This window comes from Salmo salar, chromosome ssa13, assembly GCF_905237065.1.
Source record: "Salmo salar chromosome ssa13, Ssal_v3.1, whole genome shotgun sequence".
Classification (NCBI taxonomy): domain Eukaryota; kingdom Metazoa; phylum Chordata; class Actinopteri; order Salmoniformes; family Salmonidae; genus Salmo; species Salmo salar.
In genome coordinates this window covers 64,114,051-64,139,831 of record NC_059454.1, presented here as the reverse complement: position 1 = coordinate 64,139,831, position 25,781 = coordinate 64,114,051, and the positions used below count along the sequence as shown (strand labels likewise).

The window sequence follows — 25,781 nt, the reverse complement described above, 5'->3', positions numbered from 1 at the left end:
GGGGACAATAAAAGGCCACTCTAAAATGTGCAGTTTTGTCACAACACAATGCCACAGATGTCTCAGGTTTTGAGAGAGCATGCAATTGGCATGCTGACTGCAGGAATGTCCCCCAGAGCTGTTGCCAGAGAATTTAATGTTAATTTCTCTACCATAAGCCACCTCCAACATTGTTTTAGAGAATTTGGCAGCACGTCCAACCGGCCTCACAACCGCAGAACATGTGTAAACACGCCAGCCCAGGACCTCCACATCCGGCTTCTTCACCAATAGGATCGACTGAGAATAGCCACCCGGACAGCTGATGAAACTGAAGAGTATTTATGTCTGTAATAAAGCCCTTTTGTGGGGAAAAGTAATTCTTATTGGCTGGAGCTGGCTCCCAAGTGCTGCACCGCTGCCCAGTCACGTGCAATCCATAGATTAGGGCCTAATGAATTTTGCATATATAAATTGTGTATAGAGCTGACATAATCCACTTTCCTGCATTAGAGTTGTCTGTCCTTCACAATACATTTCTATCTGAACGTTCAATAGCGTTGCACCCTCTTGAATAAGTCCCAGATGTGCCAAAGAAGACTTCATCAGGGTCACAGAAAGATTGGTTGAATGCCATAGTCGGCAATTATCAATTGAATTCAACAGTTAAAGATACTGATGAATATGTTCGAATTTATTCAGAAAAGCATATGCCTATTTTACAAACACAGAAACAGAGGGATTGTCAATCATCATACAAATGGAACAGTGGTTGTTAACATTTACAATCATGCAACAAGACAAATGAAAGAAATGCAATGGCATCCTACTTCTCCTGGGAGACAGACCGTTAAAGGGTTATTTTTGGACACAAGTGTTTTGAGTTGGAGAAAACCATCCACCATTACTGACCCACATGAGAGGGAGAGATCAATATGATCTGAACAACGTCCCAGTAGGCTGACTGTCTTCTGTCAATTTCAAGCTGCAAAATGAATCTTTCTTCAAAGGTTGCAAACTGTAATGGAACGCACAGTATTCAGTTTCTATGGATCACCTACACTGAAAAATGAAACAATCAAATTAGTAAATTGTGAGGGCAGATAGATGAAAAACATGAGAACTTCGTCAGGGTGGAAAATGTGGTAGGCTTCACCAAAGACAGCACCTCCAAGACAGGATGCCAATGGAGCTAATGGTGCTTTTATTATGTAGGAGAAAAGATGTAATGACTTAAGCAAAAGGACAACTTGTTTTAATGGTTGAAAATCATTATTTACCCTATTACCTGCCCATTTGTTGAGCTGCAGTTTAATATGGCATATATTCAGTTACTTGTTGGGAGGAATGCTGAGGTGAAGATAAAGAATGCATGTTGGGACAGAGGGGGAAAATGTGAAACGTGAATATTTTCAACAGATGTCTTTTTTATTTTTACAGCAGTTCCACAGGAGAAAAGTTTTGGTCATCTTTACCTTTGACCCTAATCACATTTAAACATACAGAGATGGTGCAGCTGGTTAGTGCAAAAGGCACAGAAGTGGTTGGATTGTTTCTTCTATGTGCGACTCTAAGATTTGATGAAAAAGAAGGTGAAATGGTTGACATGTACAGTATTGCGGCACATAACATTTAAGTTCAGGGTGAGAAAACATAACTGATATCCTGTGATGTGAGAACAAGGTCAAATTCATACGTAACATACCTCCTATACCATAATACAAATGTTGGTGATCGTGAGGTCAACTATACTAAGGTATAATACCAGTAATACCAATGTGAAATGATATCTACTCCTCTATAATCTGTACTTTGAACACAGCCAGTCATCCAAAGGCAATTGACCACATGAAAACCACTCTCTCACTTACTAAGGTTGCATTTACACAGGCAGCCCAATTCTAATATTTTTCCACTAATAGTTGTTTTTTTGACCAATCAGATTAGCGCTTTGCCAATAATTGGGCAAAATATTAGTATTGGGCTGCTTGTGTAAATGGGGTGCTATTCTGGTATTCTGATTTGAGAGCTGTGCTCTTAAATTCCTGGAAGTTTAGTGATGCCCATGCATCACGCAGCCCTGCTGCTGTTCCCATAATACTAGACAGACTTTCTTTATGAACCATAAAGAATGATAGAGGACTCTATGGCCCAAAAAATTGTTTTAGCATGGGCAGCGCCATTGAGGACTTTCACCAACTGGATGGGACTACTTCTGGGTAAAGGAAGGAACACATAATTCCATCTAGGTCATCAGGAGGGATCAGCCAATTTATAATAGTTAGTGCTATCTGGGATCCTTACCTAACCTTAACTGTTTTACATTTGAACTTTAATGAAGTGACAGAGTTGGGACATCCCAAGGATACCGTTTAGAAATGTCCAATGAATTGTACTCATGAGTAAACATTCCATAACTGCAGGTGGCAGTAAATCACTAACCTTGGATTTATACTTATTCAAACAAACTCCAGGGGGCAGTATGCACCCTTCCAGATTATTTACCAACTCATAGTAGTAAAATGAGAAAATGGATTACTTCAAAATGGAGATGGCCTCACTGGCAGTGCCTGTGTGCACAGACGCCATAATGGGACAGAAATGATGAAGAGTGCTCTATTGTTCTCTTTGCCATGAACTGAAAACAAAACAAACAGATACAGTGCATTGGGAAAATATTCAGACCCCTTGACTTTTTCCACATTTTGTTACATAACAGCCTTGTTCTAAAATGGATTAAATACTTTTTTCCCCTCATCAATTTACACACAATACCCCATAAATGACAAAGAAAAAACAGTGTCCTAGACATTTTGGCAAATGTATTAAAAATAAAAACTGAAATATCACCTTTACATAAGTATTCAGACCCTTTACTCAGAACTTTGTTGAAGCACCTTTGGCAGCAATTACAGCTGAGTCTTCTTGGGTATGATGCTACAAGCTTGGCACGCCTGTATTTGGGGAGTTTCTCCCATTCTTCTCTGCAGATCCTCTCAAGCACTGTCAGGTTGGATGGTGAGCGTCGCTGCACAGCTATTTTCAGGTCTCTCCAGAGATGTTCGATCGGGTTCAAGTCCGGGCCACTCAAAGACATTCAGAGACTTGCCCCAAAGCCACTCCTGTGTTGTCTTGGCTGTGTGCTTAGGGTCATTGTCCTGTTGGAATGTGAACCTATGCCCCAGTCTGAGGTCCTGATCGCTCTGGAGCATGGTTTCATCAAGGAGCTCTCTGTACTTTGCTCTGTTCATCTTTCCATCATCCTGACCAGTCTCCCAGTCCCTGCTGCTAAAAACATCCCCACAGCATGATGCTGCCACTACCATGCTTCACCATAGGGATAGTGCCATGTTTCCTCCGGACGTGAAGGTTGGCATTCAGGCCAAAGAGTTCAATCTTGCTTTCATCAGACCAGAGAATCTTGTTTCTCATGGTCTGAGAGTACTTTAGGTGCCTTCTGGAAGGTTCTCCCATCTCCACAGAGTAACTCCAGAGCTCTGTCAGAGTGAGCATCGGGTTCTTGGTCACCTCCCTGACCAAGGCCCTTCTCCCCTGATTGATCAGTTTGGCTGGGTGGCCAGCTCTAGGAAGAGTCTTGGTGGTTCCAAACTTCTTCCATTTAAGAATGATGGAGGCCACTGTGTTCTTGGGGACCTTCAATGCTGCAGACATTTTTTGGTACCCTTCCCCAGATCTGTGCCTCGACACAATTCTGTCTCGGAGCTCTATGGACAATTCCTTCGACCTCATGGCTTGGTTTTTGCTCTGACATGCACTGTCAACTGTGGGACCTTATATGGACAGATGTGTGCCTTTCCAAATCATGTCCAATCTATTTAATTTACCACAGGTGGAGTCCAATCAAGTTGTAGAAACATCAAGGATGATCATTGGAAACAGGATGCACCTGAGCTTAATTTCCAGTCTCATAGCAAATTGTCTGAATACTTAGGTAAATAACGTATATATTTTTTTGCAAACATTGCTAAAAACCTGTTTTCGCTTTGTCATTATGGGGTATTGTGTGCAGATTGATGAGGAACATTTTTTATTTAATCCATTTTAGAATAAGGCTGTAATGTGACAAAATGGGGAAAACGTCAAGGGGTCTGAATACTTTCCGAATGCACTGTATATCCATCTACTTGTAGGACAAAAACAACAAGGTAATATTAAGGCAATCTTACAAATGGGAAAGCATTTCTCACAGGGACGAAAAGGACACAACATGATAGGTAGGAAATGATAGGCATTCCAATTAATGGTTGCTGGGCTTAAAACTCAATGCCTCTCTTTTCATCTTTCTCTTAATTCATATCACCCTAGGACTCTGTCCTTACTCTGTAATGAAGTGACACACTACAATGTAGTTAAAATGCAATATATTCAGCCCCAGGGCTGTCAATATCATTTTGCCCCATGGGTGGTATTCGGCCATCACTGGGGGCTGGAGGACCGCACTGAAAATTGGTTACATTTCCTCAGCGTCCAAAAAAGACAAAATAAATAGTCCTCTATCCATCGTTCGATGCTCCCTGACTGCCTAGCTTTTGTTTTGGTGATTTAGCTAGACAGATTAAAGAGAAGCATAAATGTAGGTCCAATATAATTTCTATACAGTTTTGATTTAGTGTCTTTTTTTTTTTTTTACTCAAGCTAACGATTTCAATGCCGCTCATGGGTAGTTTGAGTATAAATAAATAAAAATAACATTTAAACCACCCGTATGATTGACACACCTGAACTAGACAAAAAGGATACCTACAGCTGCATACTCTCAACCTTAACATGAAGACTTATGAACTTCAGAACTATCAAGACAGAGAGAAGATAGTGGGATTATGCAGTGCTATGGAGGGGGAAGCATGTATTGAATGCCACACTCCATGAATTACTATAAGTAAACCAAGGTTATTTGACAGCATCCTTTAAACCCATCTTTTTTGTTGTCTTCCCAATTCAGGAGGCGAAGGTCGAGAGCCGTGCATCCTTTGAAACACAACTCACCCGCACCGCTTCTTGACACAATGCCCCTTAAACCTGGAAGCCACACCAATGTGTCGGCACTAACACCGTACACCTGGCGACCGTGGCAGCTTGCATGCGCCCAGCCCGCCACAAGAGTCGCTAGAGCACGATGGGATAAGGACATCCCTGGTGGCCAAACCCTCCCCTAACTCGGACGACTCTGGGCAAATTCTCCCGGTCACAGCCGGCTGCGACAGTGTCTGGTCTCGAACCAGGATCTCTTAGGTCAATGTGCCACTAGGGGGCCACCTTTAAACCCATTTCAAAATGATAAAAGGGATCAAATCAATCACATGCAAATGAAACAACACAAGAAGCTAGTACTGACTTGCTTTTGATAAATTAATTGACATGAAAAATAAGGAATTTCAAAATGGAACTTATTGCAACATAAAACTATGAGAATACTGTTCTGCCCCTCAAACTGGAAAGTTTACCCTAAAGGCTGACAAAACAAATAATAAAAAAGGTACATCACATTTCAAAATGATTGGAATTTCTTTTACATTTGATTATCATAGTTGTAATGCTGCATCGCGGTTGTAAATGGCGTTGCTTTTAAAAGTACATTCCGTAAGTGTATCAACGAAACAAAATACAATTGTAAAAGAGGTAAATCAAAAATTGATTAATCATTGCCAGTGAATCACTTGTCAGATACTGTAAATCATTCTACTATTACACAGACACACTTTTCCATCTCTAGAACACACATTAAAACATAAATAACTGAGAGTGCTTAAAATAGAGCACAACCAACTATGAACATGTATACCTGTCGTCAGCATACACAATTCAAGGAAAAAGGGAATTCTTTCTGCTATGTATGACATGCTTTGAAGTCAGCAGCATCACACAAGCTTAATTTGAAGTAACAAGCTCATCTTAATGGAAGAAAGTTGGAGTAAAACAAAAAGTTGGTTGTAAAAAGGAAGAAGATGGAGTTTGACATTTGCACCATATTGTGGCAACCAATTTTCCAGAAGTCCATTTGACATAGCCAGGCCTCTTGTCAGTTAAAAAGTAACTTCCAGGTGCTATATAAGGCTTGTGACCTCCAACACTCCTGAGGCGAGTAAGCCTGCTTTTATTTCCTTCCACACACACACAAAATTGGTGCCAGAAAATTGGTGCCAGAGCAAGACTACCTTTGCAAGACTATCAGAATGCAAGCAAGAATAAACCACTCAAGAACACACAAGTGAATGATGAACACAGAGGGAAGAGAAATCATATTTCAGTGTGACGACGGCCCGATGTCGAGGTAACCAAAGGCTTTTCACCATACACAACACATGGATTTTCACAGGAACTTCTATTTCCCCTGACGATTATGCAAGGGTCCAATGTGGGAAGTAAATGGTACAAAGACAGGTGACAGTTTCACGTCAGGACTTGCTTTGCTGATATCGCATTTGTCACCAATGGGGTTTCAGGCAAACTGTTTCTGTACTGAATTCAAGAGTTCCTACAAATATTTACACAGTAGATACAGGCACTTATATGTCTTTGGTTGGAGTGACCCAACATTGCAGAGAAATGCATTCAGAGTTTTGCACCCCTGTATTTTTTTTCAGGGTTCAGTAGGCAACTGGACATTATTTCTTCTTCTACCTTCTCCTCAGCTATAGTTCCGTTATGGTGGAGATCCTAGAGTTCTTCTTACCCCTCTGACAGGGCCACCTGATGAGAGAAAAATAAAATTAATGTCACTACAGAATCATCCCTCTAACCTACTAGTCTGTCACAGCGTGCAAATAAGATCCCCAGGGATTTTATCCTGAATAACAAAGTGTTGTGGAAATTCCTTACTGAACCGAGTCAACTGTAAAAACAGGAACAACCCGATTTTCATAGTGCGCAGGCATTTCAGGAATGCTCTGTCATGGATACGGTCATCTGACCCCTGGAAATCTCAGTGTTATCAGTCGGTGAACAAAACAAGGCTAGCCAGTGTTACCCGAGAGATTTGTCTGAGCTAGATCTTTTCACAATGGCTGTAATGCGATAAAGGTGACCAGCTGTGTTTTGCTATATATTGCATTGTGTTGTACTTTTTTGGTCTTGCATGAAGTTTCGCCGAGATACAGATCTAGGAATAGCTACCCCTTCCCCAAACTTTAACCATTAGTGAGCAAAATCCTAAACTGACCTAAGATCAGTCTAAGGCCAACTTCACCCTACACCGACCTTTTCAGGGCAGAAGTCGTGATTGGTGGTTGTCCGTACTTTCCCTGGCCGGCCCTTGATGACTGCATAACAGAACATGGTGATGACCATCACAAATAGAAAGTAGCTGGTGTGCATTAGGTGCAGATTGATGAGCGAGTGGTCGTCCTGCAAAGAGAGACATATCCTTAGCGTCAGGTAAACACTTTCTCATGAAGGACGAAAATAGTGTACTTGGAACCTGGCCATTTCATCAATCAAAAAAGCCAACCGAACCCCCCCATTCATCGTAATTTCAAATATAAAGAATGTTTTCGAAAAACTGGTTAGTAACTGAATTATCATAGTACTCCCCTAGGACAAATCTGGTTAAAGTAAAATGTAATTGAATTGCAAATAGTGTAATATTGCAAAAGCACATTATTTAGTCATTAGAACCATATTAGCTAATGTGCACTTGGGGATTTAGATTTACAGATGCCATTCTGAATGCATTATAACATTTAATTGGAGAGAAAACACAAGGAAGATAAATCACTCATTCAAGATATATGAAGTACTCGAACGGCGAGTCAAAAGTTTGGACACATACTCATTCAAGGGTTTTTCTTTATTTTGACTATTTTCTACATAGAATAATAGTGAAGACATCAAAACTATGAAATAACACATACGGAATCATGTAGTAACCAAAAAAGTGTTAATCAAATGAAAAAATATGTTAGATTTTAGATTCTTCAAAGTAGCCACCCTTTGCCTTGATGACAGCTTCGCACACTCTTGGCATTCTCTCAACCAGCTTCACCTGGAATGTTTTTCCAACAGTCTTGAAGGAGTTCCCACAGATGCTGAGCACTTGTTGGCTGCTTTTCCTGCACTCTGCGGTCAAACTCATCCCAAACCATCTCAATTGGGTTGAGGTCAGGTGATTGTGGAGGCCAGGTCATCTGATGCAGTACTCCATCACTCTCCTCCTTAATCAAATAGCACACACAACCTGCAGGTGTGTTAGGTCATTGTCCTGTTGAAAAACAAATTATAGTGGGACTAAGCACAAACCAGATGAGATGGCGTATCACTGCTGAATGCTGTGGTAGCCATGCTGGTTAAGTGTGCCTTGAATTCTAAATAAATCACAGCCAGGCCAAGGCCAGACTTGTTACCATAATTGTCTCACATTGCCATTGACAGTTTTTTCTATTGTCTCTTTTTGGTCCATTTAGATTGTTAATGTAGATTGTATACAATTTTTTATTTTTTTTTAAATGTTTTACTGTGACTTGTGGACCATAAGGTTAAAAACCAAACCAAATTAAGAAAACTAAACTAAAAAACAAAAAGTAAAAAAATTAAATAACTCCGCCAGAGTGTCTCTTTTGGGTCACTTTTGCCGGTCCCAAGCCCGGATAAAGAAGAGGGTTGGAATTGTGACATTAAAAATATCAAGAATCGACAGAAAAAAGTTCATTTATAGTTCTAAACATATTTAGGGCGTTTTTTACTCACTTTTTGTCTCTCCCACGACGTTATTCCTCTCTCCTACAGCGTCCATCACAATTACATGCACATGGCAAATTATGCAAATTATGTGATGACATCATTTAGCGACTTCTAGGACAGCCAATAGCTACTTTCCTTACTGAGGAGTTGGCAACACTGAGTGTGATGCTTGGTTTAGTTTCTTTTTTGTTGTACCTCTCAAATGCATATGTAGAAATGGAACACCAGAGTCAAAGCAAATTAATGTAGACTTCAAGAAAAAAATTCACAGCCACAAAGCACATTCCACCCAAAAGGTTTACAGTATTAAAATTATTTGTCGCTCTGGTTAAAGCTTGAATACTCAATTACTCATGCCAATCCCTAATATGAAGTCATTTAGTCATAATAAAACGAAACTAGAGCCTATATCCAAGCCATGTACCAAAAAACAGTACTTTTCTTCTTGAAGGACTCATTTTGATCATCACGTTCATAGTTGTTTTCCACTGTATAAACACCTCTAAGTTTAAGGCTCCATTTAATTATTTTTTTAAAACCCTCAGCCAGGTCACCCACATATACAGGCTGCATCTGAACTGGTTTTAGTCCTGTGTGTACTTGGTGTCCGAGTCGCGGTGAAGATCTTGCAAAAGGACGTGGCGTTGGTGTACGTCTCTGGGATGCAGTGGGGCGGTTGCCTGGAAGGCAACATTTAATACCGGGCCCTGTTCCATTCTATTTTGTTATGGTCAGGTTACTTGGTCATGTAAAAACTCTGGACCATGACGTTTCACCTCAATGCTTAGTATTGAGTTTGATAAAGCTCAATTTAATACAAATGTTGCCTTGGACCGTAGGACAAATGATATTCCAGTGTTTTCCGTAAATACATGGAGTAGCCAACCAAATAGAGGATGTTTCAGTCAGAGTTGGTAGGGTTTCAGACCTGCCAGTCAATCACTGTGGGTGGGATTTTGAGAGAAGGCAGTAGATTAGTGTACCAATGTGTCTAGTGTACTCTCAATTTGAATTTATTGTGGAAAAAAACTAAATCTAGTCTACACTTTCAATTTAGTTTGTGGAAAAAAAATCAAAGAAAAAAAATGGTTGTTCTGTCAGGTAAATATGAATTCCCTGTTGAGAAACAACATACAATTGCAAGAAAATGTTTTTTTTTTAAATGCTTGATTCAGTCAGTTCGACACCCTTTATAAAAACTAGTCACACAATCAAAGCACAGAAAATAGCATATGCGCCCCGACTCGAAGGCTGTATAGGCCAATAAAACACACAAAAGAAAAATGGGAATGTGACCCAAAGCAATAATTAAGTGGATTTCAACTCTCGTTACCACTTGCATTCGGATAGTACTCAGATCCATTGACTATTTCCACTTTGTTACGTTACAGCCTTATTCTAGAATAGATTAAATACATTTGTTTCCTCATAAATCTACACACAATACGTGGGCTATACTTTCCGAATACACTGTACATTTCATGGGATGTGTAAATTCACTCACAGGAGACGATGAATAAGTATCATGCTCTCCCTCCTCCATAAAAAATAATTTGACTGATAGACAGCAGACTGACAAACCAGCAGTTTTCCTGTCATCACTCACTTTGTGACTGACAGGCGCCTGTCCTATCAATAGATCACTAGAAGACGCATATCGTTCATTCTAACGGGAGAAGGCTATACAGATTTTTATGGCCAGCAAATTGAAACTTTTAAATGAAAAGAAGCCTAGTTGATTTATGAAGTGGAACAAGTAGCCGGCTTACAATGAGCAAATTCAGAACCACTGGAGAGAAACATAATAAACTAAAGCACTGATCATTGGGAACGAGATCAGAATGACTGTAGTACGTAGAGAGAAATATATTAAAATGATACTATATATATATAGTCAATATAATATATATTAAAATGATACTAAATATATATAACATTTTAATATATTTCTCTCTACGTACTACAGTCATTCTGATCTCGTTCCCAATGATCAGTGCTTTAGTTTATTATGTTTCTCTCCAGTGGTTCTGAATTTGCGATGCACCCTACTGTCCACTTTCTTTTGTGCAATAGCCTATTGATTTGAAAAGTTTGTGTGTACTAAACTTCCCCACCTACTCAGCCAATCAGGGCCGCTACTGCGTTGTGGCTGTGGCATAGTGCATTATGGCTGTGGCATAGTTCTTACTAAACGGTACGTGCTAAATAGTATGTGACGATGAGTACATAGTAAGCTGCTTAAGTATGTAGTATGGATAATCGGGCACAGCCACTGTACCATGTGGAGGAAGTAGGGACTGAAGAAGCAAGTGGACTCACCGGCCAGGCCAACTTGCCCCCCAGCACGGTGGCGTAGAGGTGGGTGATGTTGCGCGAGTAGCCCCCGAAGGGCCTCAGTGGGTCCAGGGTGAGGGTGATAGGCACAGAGATGTTGATGGGGTCCGGATCCTCCAACAGCAGCGGGCCTGGGTGCTGGAGCGTGCCTGGCTGCTGGTCACCATGCTCTCCGGTGTGGTTGACTCGTTCAGGCTGTGCTTGAGCGTCTCCTTCTCCAACACGTAGAAGTCGATCTTGTTGAAGCGCAGCAGGAAGGTGTTCCAATCCTGGAAAAGAATGGGAGGGGACAGAGTCATACATCTATCCATCTGTAGCTCTGGTCTTGAATAGCAAAGCTTATGGCTGTTGATTCTTTTGAAATTAATCATCACCAATAGTATGGTTAAGTTAATTGTGATGATCACGTCACAATTCATTAAATGAGCTTGGCTAAATGAGCCAATAACTTTGACGTATGACAGCCAGGTATAGTTCAGCTTCAGAAATCCTCCGACTCCATGGGTTTTGTCTTTGTTCCTGTAATAAACGGCAGCATTGATGTACCAGTGGGAGGTGAGTGTCCCTCCTACCTCAGTCATCTCTGGGGGTTTGATCTCCTTGATCTTAAAGAAGTAGCCGATGGTGAGGAAGGCTATGGCCACGGTGCTGACGCTGACCGTAAAGATGACCAGCGGTAGACGGTTATTAACGTAGCTCCTCAGGTTCTCCAGAGGTTTCAACAAGTACACCTGCACACAGACAAGCCATGCATGCTTAATTTGATTTCACTGAGCCTCATCCTCACACAATGCCAGGTCTTAAATGGTCAAGCTTGATGAAAAGTGTCACAAAGACAGCAAACAATGGACACACACTTAAATTGCCTTTGCTGTGTGGCCTTCTGTGGAAAATAATGAACTCGAGATACGGAAGTGGTTTTCACGGCTCAAGAAACATATTGCTGCAAAGAGGGAAGAAACAGTATTAGAGCTTGGCCATCCGTGTCAGCAAGCAAACTAGTTAAACGGCGTGAGGTAATGAGGTAACCTTATTAATCAAATACATGAACACACATCTGATATAACCCCATAGTAAAGTGAGTGAGTAAATCAAACCACTATGCATGTTGACAAAGAGAAACTACTATGCTGCTTCCCCCTTCTTTGCATACAGGGAAAATAGTTGCCTGAAAGTCAAGCTTACACTAAATGGGGTGCCATGCAACCTTGCATAAGACCTGAAAGACAAGGGATACTGCTGTTGAAACATGTTGCACACACGTTGATTGTTGTTGTTTATTAGGATCTTTTTTACCCTCATCACAGACTGCTTGTTGACTTGCCAGAAGATTCCGCCCCTACCATTAGTCTTGTTTGCACTGAGCTGTGCTGGGGTCAGAAAGCAATCATGGTAAACATTAAGACACTGTGGAGCTGGCGCGAGATATGGGTCGTAAAAAGTACCTCATTGCAGGGATGGGATATGCCACTGCACAAATGTTACCTTTATCCACACTGCTCCAATGAGAAAATTGAACTACTTCTAGTTTTCCCGGAAAACTGCCCTTTCCCCCTCATGCTAGCTAGTATTAGCCACAGCAGCCATTATGGAATGGCACGTTGCGTTGAACAAAGGAGCCGATTAGCTGACACTGCCATTTCAAAATGGCTGCAGTGGCTACTGCTAACTAGCTACTGCTAACTAGGACGAAAAGGTCAGTTCTGGGAAAACTAGCAGTATTTCAATATTCTTGATGGTGCGGTGTGGTTAAAGGTCAAATTTAAAGTACAGTATTCTTATACGTTTTCTGACCCATATGTCACCCAGGCTCCACACTGTCTTAATTTAACCATGATTACATTCCGACCCCAGTTCAAACAAGCGTAACGGTAGTGTCGGTATCTTCTGGCAACTTGTTGGCAAGGTCTTCGGGATCCAATTTGACAGAATATAGCCTAAGCAGGGGTAGGCAACCCTGGTCCTGGAGTGCTGCAGGCACTTCATGTTTTTGATTTAACCAAGCTGGAATATCAGGTGTGTTGAATTTAGTCAATCAATTAACTGATAAATTAGCTCAGTTGATCTAGTGTAGTGCCTAGTTGGGACAAAATTCTGCAGTACCTGCAGCACTCCAGGAACAGGGTTGCCTGGCCTAAAGGCATGAGTGGCACACTATCTACCTTGGTACAATTCTAGTTGAGCTGGTTTACATAGCTAGCTAGTTCCCTATGCAAGTAAAATAACGAGCTAAGCAGCTAAGATGTAATTAGCCCAAGAATGTACTGAATAGGCTAGGAAGTAGCTAGCTAGTACTGAATGGGCTAGGAAGTAGCTTGCCTGGAAACCCCTTTGTTGAATTGCATAATATTCTACGTCGCGCAGAAATTAGCGTTTGAAACAGGTACGTTTTCTCTCACGACCTCTACAAGCCAGAATGTTAAATAAAATTATATTTTAACGCAGTTTGCAGGTTGCCTGTGTGGTTGGTCCTTTTCGTGGTAGGAATGGGAGACAGTATATCCACAGGAAAGTATAATTACATCAACTTTCCAAAGCGCTGGTAGGGCATTGAGATTTTGAATCACCTGAAGTATGCCAACAAGACAAAAATACATGAAGGAGACTCATGCATACTTGCCGAGCTTGTGCACGTTTTAACATGGTTCTGTGCATGCTTCAGGTGCTACAAATCTGAATGCATTACCAGCACTTTCAGAAATTGATGTAATTATACAGTACCAGTCAAAAGTTGACACACCTACTCATTCCAGGGTTTTTCTTTATTTGTACTATTTTACCGTCTCCACGGTATCCGGCAACAGTGCCTCGTCCAGAGTGTCTGGAACCAAGAGAGACGTCCCACTGTCCGGAACCAAGAGAGATGGCCCACTGTCCGGAACCAAGAGAGACGGCCCACTGTCCGGAACCGAGTGAGTCTGCCTACAGTCCGGAACCGGGTGAGTCTGCCTGCAGTCCGGAACCGAGTGAGTCTGCCTGCAGTCCAGAACCGAGCGAGTCTGCCTGCAGTCCGGAACCGAGCGAGTCTGCCTGCAGTCCGGAACCGAGCGAGTCTGCCTGCAGTCCGGAGCCGAGTGAGTCTGCCTACAGTCCGGAACCGAGTGAGTCTGCCTACAGTCTGGAGCTTCCAGAGTCGGCTTACAGTCCGGAGCTCCCAGAGACACTCTACAGCCCTGAGCATTCAGCAGGGGTGGACAGGTTGGGTGGGGGAAGTAGACCTCAGCCTGAGCCACCTCCAGTATAGGGGGGGGTGTAGCACAGGAGCCGTCGGCAGCCACCCTCCCTTCCCTCCCTTTAGTTTAGGGGATTTCTTTTTGTTTTGGGGTTATTTTGTTTATTTGTGTGAGGTGCATCTGGGGTCTGCACCTTTAGGGGGGGGGTACTGTCACGTCCTGACCAGTAATAGGGGTTATTTGTTATTGTAGTGTGGTCAGGACGTGGCAGGGGGTATTTGTTTTATGTGGTTCGGGGTGGTTGTGTGTTTAGTGGTGTGTTTGATTTATTATTACGGGGATTTGGGCACTGTTCTATGTTAATGTATTTCTATGTTTAGTCTAGTTCTTTGTATTTCTATGTTTAGTTTATTGGGGGTTGAACCCTCAATTGGAGGCAGGTGTTTTCTCGTTGCCTCTGATTGAGGGTTCTATAAATAGGTATGTGTTTGTTTTAGTATTTGTGGGAGATTGTGCTGTGTATAGCTCTGTGCCTTACCGGCCTGTTATTTGTCGTTGTGGTTTTTTGTGTACGTGTTGTTTTGGTTCATCTTCTTGTCCATTTAATAAAAGATAATGAGTGCACATTTCCCCGCTGTGTCTTGGTCCACTTTACCCTACGACAACCGTGACAAAGACAAAACACATGGAAAATGAAAAGTGGATCGATGATGGCTAGAAGACCGGCGACGCTGACCGCCGAGCGCCGCCCGAACAAGGAGAGGACCCGACTTCGGCGGAAGTCGTGACAGTCGTCAGCTGTATTACTTTGCTCGTGCGTCATGTAAACGAATTGTAAAACATACAATACTGAATTTTTGTTACTGTTACTAGTGTAATATGCTTTGTTATTGTACTGAGGTGGTTGCACATTATTAGAGTAATTAGAGGAGTTAGCCAATTACCATATGAGTAACAATTAGCTATATGGTTTGGCATCATGCCAGATACATGGTACCTTGGCATGTGCTTTGTATTTATGCAACTTCAACTTGAAATGTATAATGTACAGCTACAGTATGTCGATGTGAATTGAATACTAAAGTATATTCTTTTCTGTATTTTGCAGTTTCACAACATAAACGTTTTCAATATATTCATTCAAGAAAAGTCACGCATTGGGAGTTTTATTGAAGACTTAGTTGTTAGCTATCTGTCTAGTTTTGCATGGGAACGCAATTCAAGGGCAGAATAAGTCCTATTGATCAAACAACAAGAAACAATACTAATGCTAGCCAGAGCAAGGAACATCAGATAAACCCTAAACTTTTTCAGCTAGTTGGCCGTCAAAATTGTACTGACAAATGATGGGTAAATGTTAAAATGGCGCTGGAGCAGAAGGCAGACATTTTACGTGCCTCCAACCGATTGTGTTTTTTTGTTCGTTTATCTGCGTTGTTTGTAACTTATTTTTTTACTCATTTTGTACATAATGTTGCCACTACCGTCTCTTATGACCGAAAATAACTTCTAGACATCAGGACTGTGATTACTCACCATGGACTAGCAGAATCCTTTTTCTTCTTTCACGACTCTGATGAGCCCGAGGTAGAGGATATACGGCTCCCTCGGGAACAGGCCCTGAGCCCCGTGATCTGCATGAAGAGGAGGTGGAGAAAGAGAAGCCGGAGAGCGGGCTGCCTACTGAGAAGTCGAAGGCCATCGAATAAACCCCCACTTCCCTCATTTCTGCTAGCAAATGTGAAATCTTGGGACAATAGAATCGACGAGTTACACTTATGATTAAACTACCAACGGGACATTAAAAACTGTAACATCTTATGCTTCACAGAGTCATGGCTGAACGACGACAACATCAACATACAGCTGGCTGGTTTACAATCTACCAGCAGGATAGAACAGCGGTGTCTGGTAAGGCAAGGGACAGCGGTCTTTGTATTTTTGTAAACAACAGCTGGTGCACGATATCTAAGGAAGTCTCAAGCTATTGCTCACCTGAGGTAAAGTTTCTCATGATAAGCTGTAGACCACACTACCAACCGAGAGAGTTTAATCTGTATTCTTTGTAGCTGTTTACATACCACCACAGTCAGAAGCTGGCACTAAGATAGCATTGAATGAGCTGTATTCCGCCATAAGCAAACAAGAAAACGCTCACACAGAGGCGGCACTCCTAGAAGCCGGGGACTTTAATGGAGGCAAACAAATCAGTTTTACCAAATTTCTATCATCATATTAAATGTGCAACCAGAGGGAAAAGAACTCTGGACCACCTATACTCCAGACAGAGAGACGCATACAAAGCTCCCTCTCGCCCTCCATTTGGCAAATCTGACCATAATTCCATCCTCCGGATTCCTGCTTACAAGCAAAAATCAAAGCAGGAAGCACCAGTGACTAGATCAATAAAAAACTGGTTAGATGAAGCAGATGCTAGCACAGACTGGAATATGTTCCGGGATTCCTCCAATGGCATTGAGGAGTACCTCACATCTGTCATTGGCTTCATCAATAAGTGCATCGATGATGTCATCCCCACAGTGACTGTACGTACATACCCCAACCAGAAGCCATGGATTACAGGCAGCATGAGCTAAAGGCCAGAGCTGTCGCTTTCAAGGAGCTGGACTCTAACCCGGAAGCTTATAAGAAATCCCACTATGCCGTCTGACGAACCATCAAACAGGCAAAGCTTCAATACAGGACTAAGATCGAGTTGTACTACACCGGCTCTGACACTCGTCGGATGTGGAAGTGCCTGCAAACCATTACAGACTACAAAGGGAAGCACAGCCGAGAGATGCCCAATGACACGCGCCTACCAGACGAGCTAAACTACTTCTATGCTCGCCTCGAGGCAAAAAACACTGAAACATGCATAAGAGCACCAGCTGTACCGGAAGACTGTGTGATCACGCTCTCTGCAGCCGATGTGAGTAAGACCTTTAGACAGGTCAACATTCACAAGGCCGCAGGGCCAGACGGATTACCAGGACGTGTACTGCGAGCATGCGCTGACCAACTAGCAAGTGTCTTCACTGACATTTTCAACCTCTCCCTGTCCGAGTCCGTAAAACCAACATGTTTTAAGCAGACTACCATAGTGCCTGTGCCCAAGAACACTAAGGTAACCTGCCTAAATGACGACTGACCCGTAGCACTCACGTCTGTAGCCATGAAGTGCTTTGAAAGGCTGGTCATGGCTCAGATACACACCATCATCCCAGAAACCCTAGATCCACTCCAATTTGCATACCGCACCAACAGATCCACAGATGATGCCGTCTCTATTGCACTCCACACTACCCTTTCCCAACTTGATAAAAGGAACACCTATGTGAGAATACTATTAATTGACTACAGCTCATGTGGGAGATAAGAAGATGTGCTGAGGGGGAAAGAACATAAATATTTTGGCTATAGGAAGAGAAGAAGACATCCGGTTCTGATAGAGCAACAGGCCACGGTGGGAGGCATAGCGACCTGACAACCAGACTTGAGTTATGCAGAAAGGGCCCCAAATACTCAAGATAGCCAGACAAAGAAGTACAGAGAAACCACATGAGGAGGCCCTGCTAGCATTATAATCTATACAGCTGTCGGATGTGGGCGTTAACAAGCAACAACGGATATGGAGAGATAATGGTAAAGAACGGTCAAGGGAAGCTATTTTCATATAGAGGGAGGGGACTCTATACGTTATGCAAAGACAGAATCATATAAAATAAGGACTCTGTAATATGAGAATTTAGTCTTTTTCATGGAGGGGCTCGGCCCTGTTGCGTGTGTGGTAGGGTCCTTCCATGGAAGGGCTCGGCTTTGCTACTCTGTATTAAAGTCTATATTGAATTCACAAGTTCTTGTAAGAGTATTATGTTCTTAAGACAATTTTCCACGACATAAATGGCGAGCTTGCCAGGAGATCGAAGGGACCTCGGTCAGTGTCGTTCTTGGCTGGTGACAGTTTCTCTGGACAATCTCACAAACGGGTGGCCGCCCAACTTTATACAGGTAAGCTTGTTCTTACACAGTTGAAATGTTTGTGTAGATTGCTTCAGGAATTCTGTCTCAGCGGAGGGGACGTCAATATTGTTAGACATTGTATACCGTCATTCTCTGAAACTGTTAAAACACTTGTAGAATGGAATCAAGAGCGTGAGGAAATGTTTGTAGGTTTAAAGAAGTAATTGGGTTAAACGCCAGCCTTGGGATTGCCAAATTTAAATTAAAACTTTTAAAATGTTTTAGTTAGTTTATGAACATGGTGATGGATTGAAACAAACATTTAATGATTGGAGTAAGGATAGAGGAATTATAATTATAATGTTCAGTATAAAAGTAATACTATTGGCTTGCTGACTAAGAGGTAACATTGTGAATACTAACGAAATGTACACTTTCTTTTCCAGAAGGGGTTTTCATTTTCTCTTGTCGGAAATGTCCTTGGAGACTGCGATACGGGGGAAAGCAGTTAGTGATAGTCTGCTGTTTTAAGAGTAAAAGTATCTGGATTAGGCTATAAATGGAGTTCAGAATAAAAGAGTCCAGTTCCTGTGTTCTTGACCTACCAGCAAGTACACACCATACCGGGAAAGAATATGCGTTAGTGGATTTATTTAGAGAAGGGATAGTGTAAAATGGGGTGCTTGGTAATGTTTTTCAGGCTAATTTGGTGGGATGTCAAAAGCACTAGTATGGATATAGCAAAGTGCAGAAGAATGGATTAGTTTACAAATGTCTGATTGAATATTGCTGGTGTCAGTAAACGTCAGGGAAGAAACATAATTAGAATTATTGCAAGCAGCACAGTTAAACGTTAGCTTGGGTGTTTGACTGTCATATGGGAAAAATAGTAGGAACTAATGATTCAGAAAGTTTGGTTCAACTCTGTTCATTACAACATATTTGGGGTTTTGAGAACCATGTGACTCAAGAAAAACGTAGTCTTTGTTTCGGTATTCGAAACAAATGTATTGAAGTGACATAAGAATTGGCTGATGTATTTTCTACATTTGGTGCTTTACAGGTTAATCTTAAACTAATGATGTTTAATGAGTGTTGACAGTATGTGAATGGTAATATAGTACAATATCTTTATAGAACTCTAATGATGCGATATTTTAGTAAATTGAAAAACTAAGGTTTCAATACAAGGTTATATGATGAATAAATTGAGCCTTGAGATTGTAAAAATAAAAAAGAATAAAATAATTTGTGGTTGGAAGCAAACAAGCAACTAGTGCGATGTTTAAAGGTATGAATAAACATTACTATTGTTTGGTTTTATAGTTAGATAACACTAGTAAATTTGAGCAGGAAAGTTATGTATTCTGGACATTGTAATCTGTTTGAATTACGTATTGACTAACAAGATGATAAGACAGCATCAACTTTTTGAAGGTTCTACAGTGGTTAACCAATAGTTTTGTACTATATACTAAACTAATGACACAGGTTAAAATGATAAGATTACTGGAAAGGCCTCTGGGATTTAATTTGGATGGACCTTTTTCAATTCAGATTTAAGCTGGGTATACAGGAAGATGGAAATGTTTTGAAATGTGTCCAAATGGTTTCTGAAGGACAGGGACAGAGAAGGGAGAGGAACAATTTAATGGTGTCAAATGCCATGAATCCTAAGAATTTCCTGTGAAGACTGATCAACTTCACTAGAAATTATTGGAACAGGTGGGATTTAAATATAAAATGACTAAGAAACACCAGTCTCTATTCAGAGTGTACAATTACTTTGAAATTCTATTATTTCCATATGAAAATGATGAAGAGTTGTAATCTTAAATTGACTAGTTACTCAAATAATTGTATTTTTGATTTAACATGTTGTTGTTGAATCATGTGTTCATAGGGAAAATTATCAGTTCCATGGGGTTATGGTTTTTGGGTAAACATACCTAGATTATACAAATGTGCTTTGTTCAGTCTGCATATAGAAGGGAATATCTGTTAACAAGGGATGACAGTTCCTCCAAATGGATTATGATATAAGTAAAGATGATTTCATTTTGTGTTTTTATTTCAATACAAAATTTGCTACATTGGGATATTGAAGTTTGCGAGGGGTTATGTTGTTAAATTATCTGTAACTCGTCAGAGATCACCAGTAGAATAAGGGAGTTATAATAGAAGGTGATGTCAGAATGCTTTAATACATGGTAGAGATATTTTTACCACAACAAGTGTGTGTGAAGCTCAAAGCCTCCCTAACCGGCTGAAGAGTGAAGGACAACTGTGTCTGATGACCTGTGAACTGTCTCTGAAATAAACATGCTGGAATGATATGTGAAGAAAGACTAAAGGGGAATAGGTTACTGACCTTTCATTACCAGGCCTCTCATGACAGAAAAACAGAGGCAAAAGGGGGCTGTAATATGAATAGATAGTACTGGTACTACAAGTTTGGTATAAATGTACATTTTTAAGGGGATGAGGCACTAAGGACTGAATTCTGATTTGGGTTGGACAATTTATAAAACGTTGTAGTTATGATTTGGACATAGAACTGTTTAAATTTACTAGGCCTAAGGAAGCTCTGGAAACTAAATCCTGAGACAGGGAGGTTGACAGAACTTACAGAAGATTAGATTAAAGGTTTTTGTTTCTTTTGTTTTATTATGTCATTAGAAATGTAATGTTAAATTGTATTGATATAATTAATTGCATAAAAGGTTTATAGTCTGTTTTGCGATAACACACAAGGATGAAGGAGGAGACCAACATAACACGGGCATAGAACGTAACGGATGGACGTTTTCCCCGGGTTTAGTTACATTATGAGTAGTGGTCACTTATTACAAATATGTAGTTATTGTAATTTATTTTTCTCTTTTCTTGTCTGGTCAATTTATTTTTTGTTTTAAGGAACATCAGTGTGTTTATTGTTCCTGAGGAGGGAATGATATAAATTGACTAAAATTGATTTGAGAATGTTTTGGTATGTATCAAACGGTGGAAGGAAATTAGAAGTAGGAAATGATGTGTTATAGGTTAGAAGTTAGAAGAACTGTGACTACATTGGTGATCTGAGGGGGCTCATAAATGAAGGTTATGGTAGTAGAGGGGTGTTATTTCTAGAGACTATGTATATTATTAGAGGAGGATAACTCACAGAAGAGAAAGGACAGCTGGTTGTGTAAAATATAGGGATGCACAACATAGGGACAATTCTGAGTAAATTGAACATTACACATACCTAGATTATGGTAAGAGTAAAAGTGATAGTGGTGAAATTATGGTAACACTATGGTAAAAGTTTAAGAGAGTTATGACTTGGAGTTTTAAAAGGTTGGATATTCTTCCAACTAGAAGACACTTGACTGATTACATGTTATTCTAACAGCAGTTGCTGTAGGGACCATCATTTGGCTATCATTATGTATAAGTATATCTGTGGCAGGAGGCCAGGTATTTGAGACAGAATGTTTACATAGGGCTGTTATTTAAATATTACAAAGTAGTGATTTTGACATAAGAGGAAAGTCTGTTGTCAGGAAATAACCCATGTGTTAGTGTGTATGTCCTCAGGAGAAAAAGCAGCACACAAGAAGCCAGAAATAACCAAGGGCATGGGTTGAATTCTGGAGATTGAGTGTACATCAAGATACACCAGGCTGGGGGTATACTTCTTACAGCACCTGCAGTGGTAAAGATCATAAGGTCTCTCTTCGGTGGGTGCATAATTCTCACAAGAAGTAAGGTCCAGCTGAATAATGGGTGAGCTTGAAAACACCATGACAGAGGACGTGGAGAGAACAAGAGAGACTAGATTCCACTGTAGACATACAGTTGGTGGGTTTGGGAGCTACTTATTTTATTGGTTAATGCATCATATGAAAAAGGACAGATGTTAGGGTAATTGTGCTCTAAACAACATGTTGAAGGCAATAGTGCGAATGCATATACAGTGTTGAATTGAGAAGATAAGATATAATTTTGATTAGGGATATGCAGATGGGAAACAAAGTGAAAATGACATGATTTGGGAACACCTCTCTGAACCTGGGGCCGAAAGGGGAAGACTGGGTGAAAGCATGAGGAAGCTTTGTAGTGCTTTTATTTTTGTGGATTCCAGCAGAAAAGTATCCTGGAGGCATAGAGTCAGGTGAAGAGAGAGTGGGAATTGTCATGGTCTCAGATTTCGGTTTTCATGAATATATTTGTGCATAACATATCACATTGTCAATTCTGTTGTGTTTTTGTTTTTCACTTTCCAAGTCTTATGCTTAGGAACCAGAAGGAGAGGGGTCACCAGCTTCAGCTGGAATGTTAGTTGGTGTGTGATGAGTGATGGAAATAAGTGGATGTATGGTGTAATCATAAAACAGAGGCCATAAGTCTCTAAGTTTGAATGCCTCACAGAAAGAAGGCAGAAACCTGAACCAGGACCAGAGGTTCCACGTCCGGTGATCCAAGAGACCAGGTCTGAGTGTTCCGGAAGAAAGGAATGAGCCAAGGAGGGAGGTCCCTACAAGGTGGCTCGAACAATGTTAACTGCTGTCCAGGTGAAAGGAAGCAACACGTGGTACCATCTAAACCACTGTACCAAAGTCCCGTCGGAAAGGAGGGGACAACCACCAGGCCATGAAGGAGCAGAGGAAATCAAGGAGCCAGGCAGGAGCCAGGCAGGAGCCGAAGAGGAGGTGGATCGAGGAGCAACTTCCAACAGCAAACAGACACTCTCTCCTGAATATCCAGAGAGTCCAGGGATGGGGAGGAGTGACATGCCTGTTGCTCCTGATGACATACCTACGCTGACAGATACCCTTGACAGAGGTGCTGTCCAAGGGGACGGAGAAACAACGACAGGAGAATGGAAAGGAGACTTTCTGTCCTCACATGGTTTTCCTAACAGACAGTGAACCAGGACAGATGAAGAACGGCAGAATGGCCTTGACAGCAACAGCGACAAACCTAGAAGAAATTGTAAAATCACCTCCCACTAGAGATTAGTACACTACAGCAAAACGTAGGATGGACAATTGCAATTTGTGTAACAAATCACTTTTGTCTGATCTTTTAATAGTACCTGAACTTGCATCTTTTGAAGAATGTGTTAGGTGGAAAATGTTCAATGTATTCAGAGAAAATAATACATACCTTTGTGTAACATAGAATGCAGCTTGGCATTAGGTAGCACTAAAGGTAGAAGTGAAATAAACAAAAATATGTTGGGAGAACATGAATGTGCAACACATGACTTATGAACTGAATTAAATGGTCCTCATAATGATAGGTTTACTATTGTAAAAAGTAGATATTAATGTTTCTACAGCTATGGAGATAATGGGATAGATGTGAGAAACACTACAGTTAATTGTTAAACTATTGGGTGTTAGAAACTGCAGGAGTTAATAAAATTGATGATAAAGGAATGATTATGGATCACAAAGGTACATGTGGTAATATAACTCAAGTAACACTATCTCTTGCAATATTAAAGGAGGAGGACATGATTGCAATGATTATGGTGTACAAGGGTTTCCTGTTTTAGTAAAGCTCCTGATTATTATGTGCTTGATTGAAAACTGGACTGATGCAATATGTATAACCTGGTAATCATTTACTATGGAGTGTATTGTCTATTTCCTTTCTACCTTTGACAAGGGATAAATTAAGTTAGAACTTCTGAATTTTGTATACTAAACTTGTGGATAAAATGGGCAAATTCCAGTTACAAGTGTCCATGAACCATGTCCTTAGTCCTTTAGCAGGTGTTTTCATTTGTGATTTCACTGTTGTTACAGAGGTGTCTGCAACGAAAGATCTTGTTTAAGTGTCGTATTTAGAATGACTTTATAAGGGTTTTCTTATTTTCTTTATGTTTTAAATAACTGAGATAACCTCAGGCAAGGCTATGTACTACATGCTCATTGCTTCATCATAATATATTGGTTTATTATGTGTGTTTTAATTTTCATTTCTAAGGTTGACTGGGTTTTTTACTCTTGTCTATGTTATTGGATTGGAGATGTTTGGTCCAGTTTATGTCTATATCTTATTTCACATGTCGTTCTAATGTGTGTATCATTCTGCTTCCATCCTTGTTGCTTGTAATTAGATATTATTTTAGTGTGGGACTAATTAGTCCCAGAGGAGGGATTTATGTGGGAGATAAGAAGATGTGCTGAGGGGGAAAGAACATAAATATTTTGGCTATAGGAAGAGAAGAAGACATCTGGTTCTGATAGAGCAACAGGCCACGGTGGGAGGCATAGCGACCTCACAACCAGACTTGAGTTATGCAGAAACTGCCCCAAATACTCACGATAGCCAGACAAAGAAGTACAGAGAAACCACATGAGGAGGCCCTGCTAGCATTATAATCTATACAGCTGTCGGATGTGGGCGTTAACAAGCAACAACGGATATGGAGAGATAATGGTAAAGAACGGTCAAGGGAAGCTATTTTCATATAGAGGGAGGGGACTCTATACGTTATGCAAAGACAGAATCATATAAAAAAAGGACTCTGTAATATGAGAATTTAGTCTTTTTCATGGAGGGGCTCGGCCCTGTTGCGTGTGTGGTAGGGTCCTTCTATGGAAGGGCTCGGCTTTGCTACTCTGTATTAAAGTCTATATTGAATTCACAAGTTCTTGTAAGAGTATTATGTTCTTAAGACAATTTTCCACGACACTCAGCGTTCAACAACATAGTTCCCTCAAAGCTCATGAATAAGCAAAGGACCCTGGGACAAAACACCTACCGCTGCAACTGGATCCTGGACTTCCTGAAGTGCCACTCCCAGGTGGTAAGGGTAGGTAACAACACATCCGGCACACTGATCCTCAACACAGGGGCCCCTCAGGTGTGCGTGCTCAGCCCCTTCCTGTACACCCTGTTCACTCATGACTGCACAGCCAGGCACGACTCCAACACCATCATTAAATTGGCCTGATCACTGACAATAATGAGACAGCCTATAGGGAGGAGGTCAGAGACCTGGCCGTGTGGTGCCAGGACAACAACCTCTCCCTCAACATGATCAAGACAAAGGAGATGATTGTGGACTACAGGAAAAAGAGGACCGAGCACGCCCCCATTCTCATAGACGGGGCTGCAGTGGAGCAGGCTGAGAGCTTCAAGTTCCTTGGTGTACACGTCACCAACAAACTAACATGACAGTCGTGAAGCGGGAGCAACAAAACCTACTCCCCCTCGGGTGACTGAAAAGATTTGTCATGGGTCCTCAGATCCTCAAATGGTTCTACAGCTGCACCATTGAGAGCATCCTGACTGGTTGCATCACTGCCTGGTATGGCAACTGCTCGGCCTCCGACCGCAAGGCACTACAGAGGGTGATTTCCTGTTTTAGTAATATATATATATATATATATTTTTTTTTACTGCTAGTTACTTTTATCCATATTTTTTGAAACTGCACTGTTGGTTAGGGGCTTGTAAGTAAGCATTTTACTGTTGTATTCGGCGAATGTGACTAATACAATTTTATTTGATTTGTAGCCTACTCATCCTTTTGCAGCTTAGCTACTTCTTAGCTACAGCTTAGCTACGTTAGCTACTCCCAGACAAATAAGAATACACCTCACTCTTGACCATTTACTCGCCCTAGCAGAGCTG

General features: G+C 41.1%; 1 long non-coding RNA gene and 1 pseudogene across 1 annotated transcript; one reads left to right on the top strand and one right to left on the bottom strand.

The window, feature by feature from the left end:
• Positions 1–6,669: 6,669 nt before the first annotated feature.
• Positions 6,670–15,885, bottom strand: LOC106567600 (transmembrane protein 248-like; annotated as a pseudogene).
• A 1,609-nt stretch (positions 15,886–17,494) lies between these two features.
• Positions 17,495–24,792, top strand: LOC106567558 (uncharacterized). Its single transcript, XR_001320099.2, has 2 exons — positions 17,495–18,194; positions 18,593–24,792. It is a non-coding gene; the product is annotated as an uncharacterized lncRNA (long non-coding RNA).
• Positions 24,793–25,781: the final 989 nt, after the last annotated feature.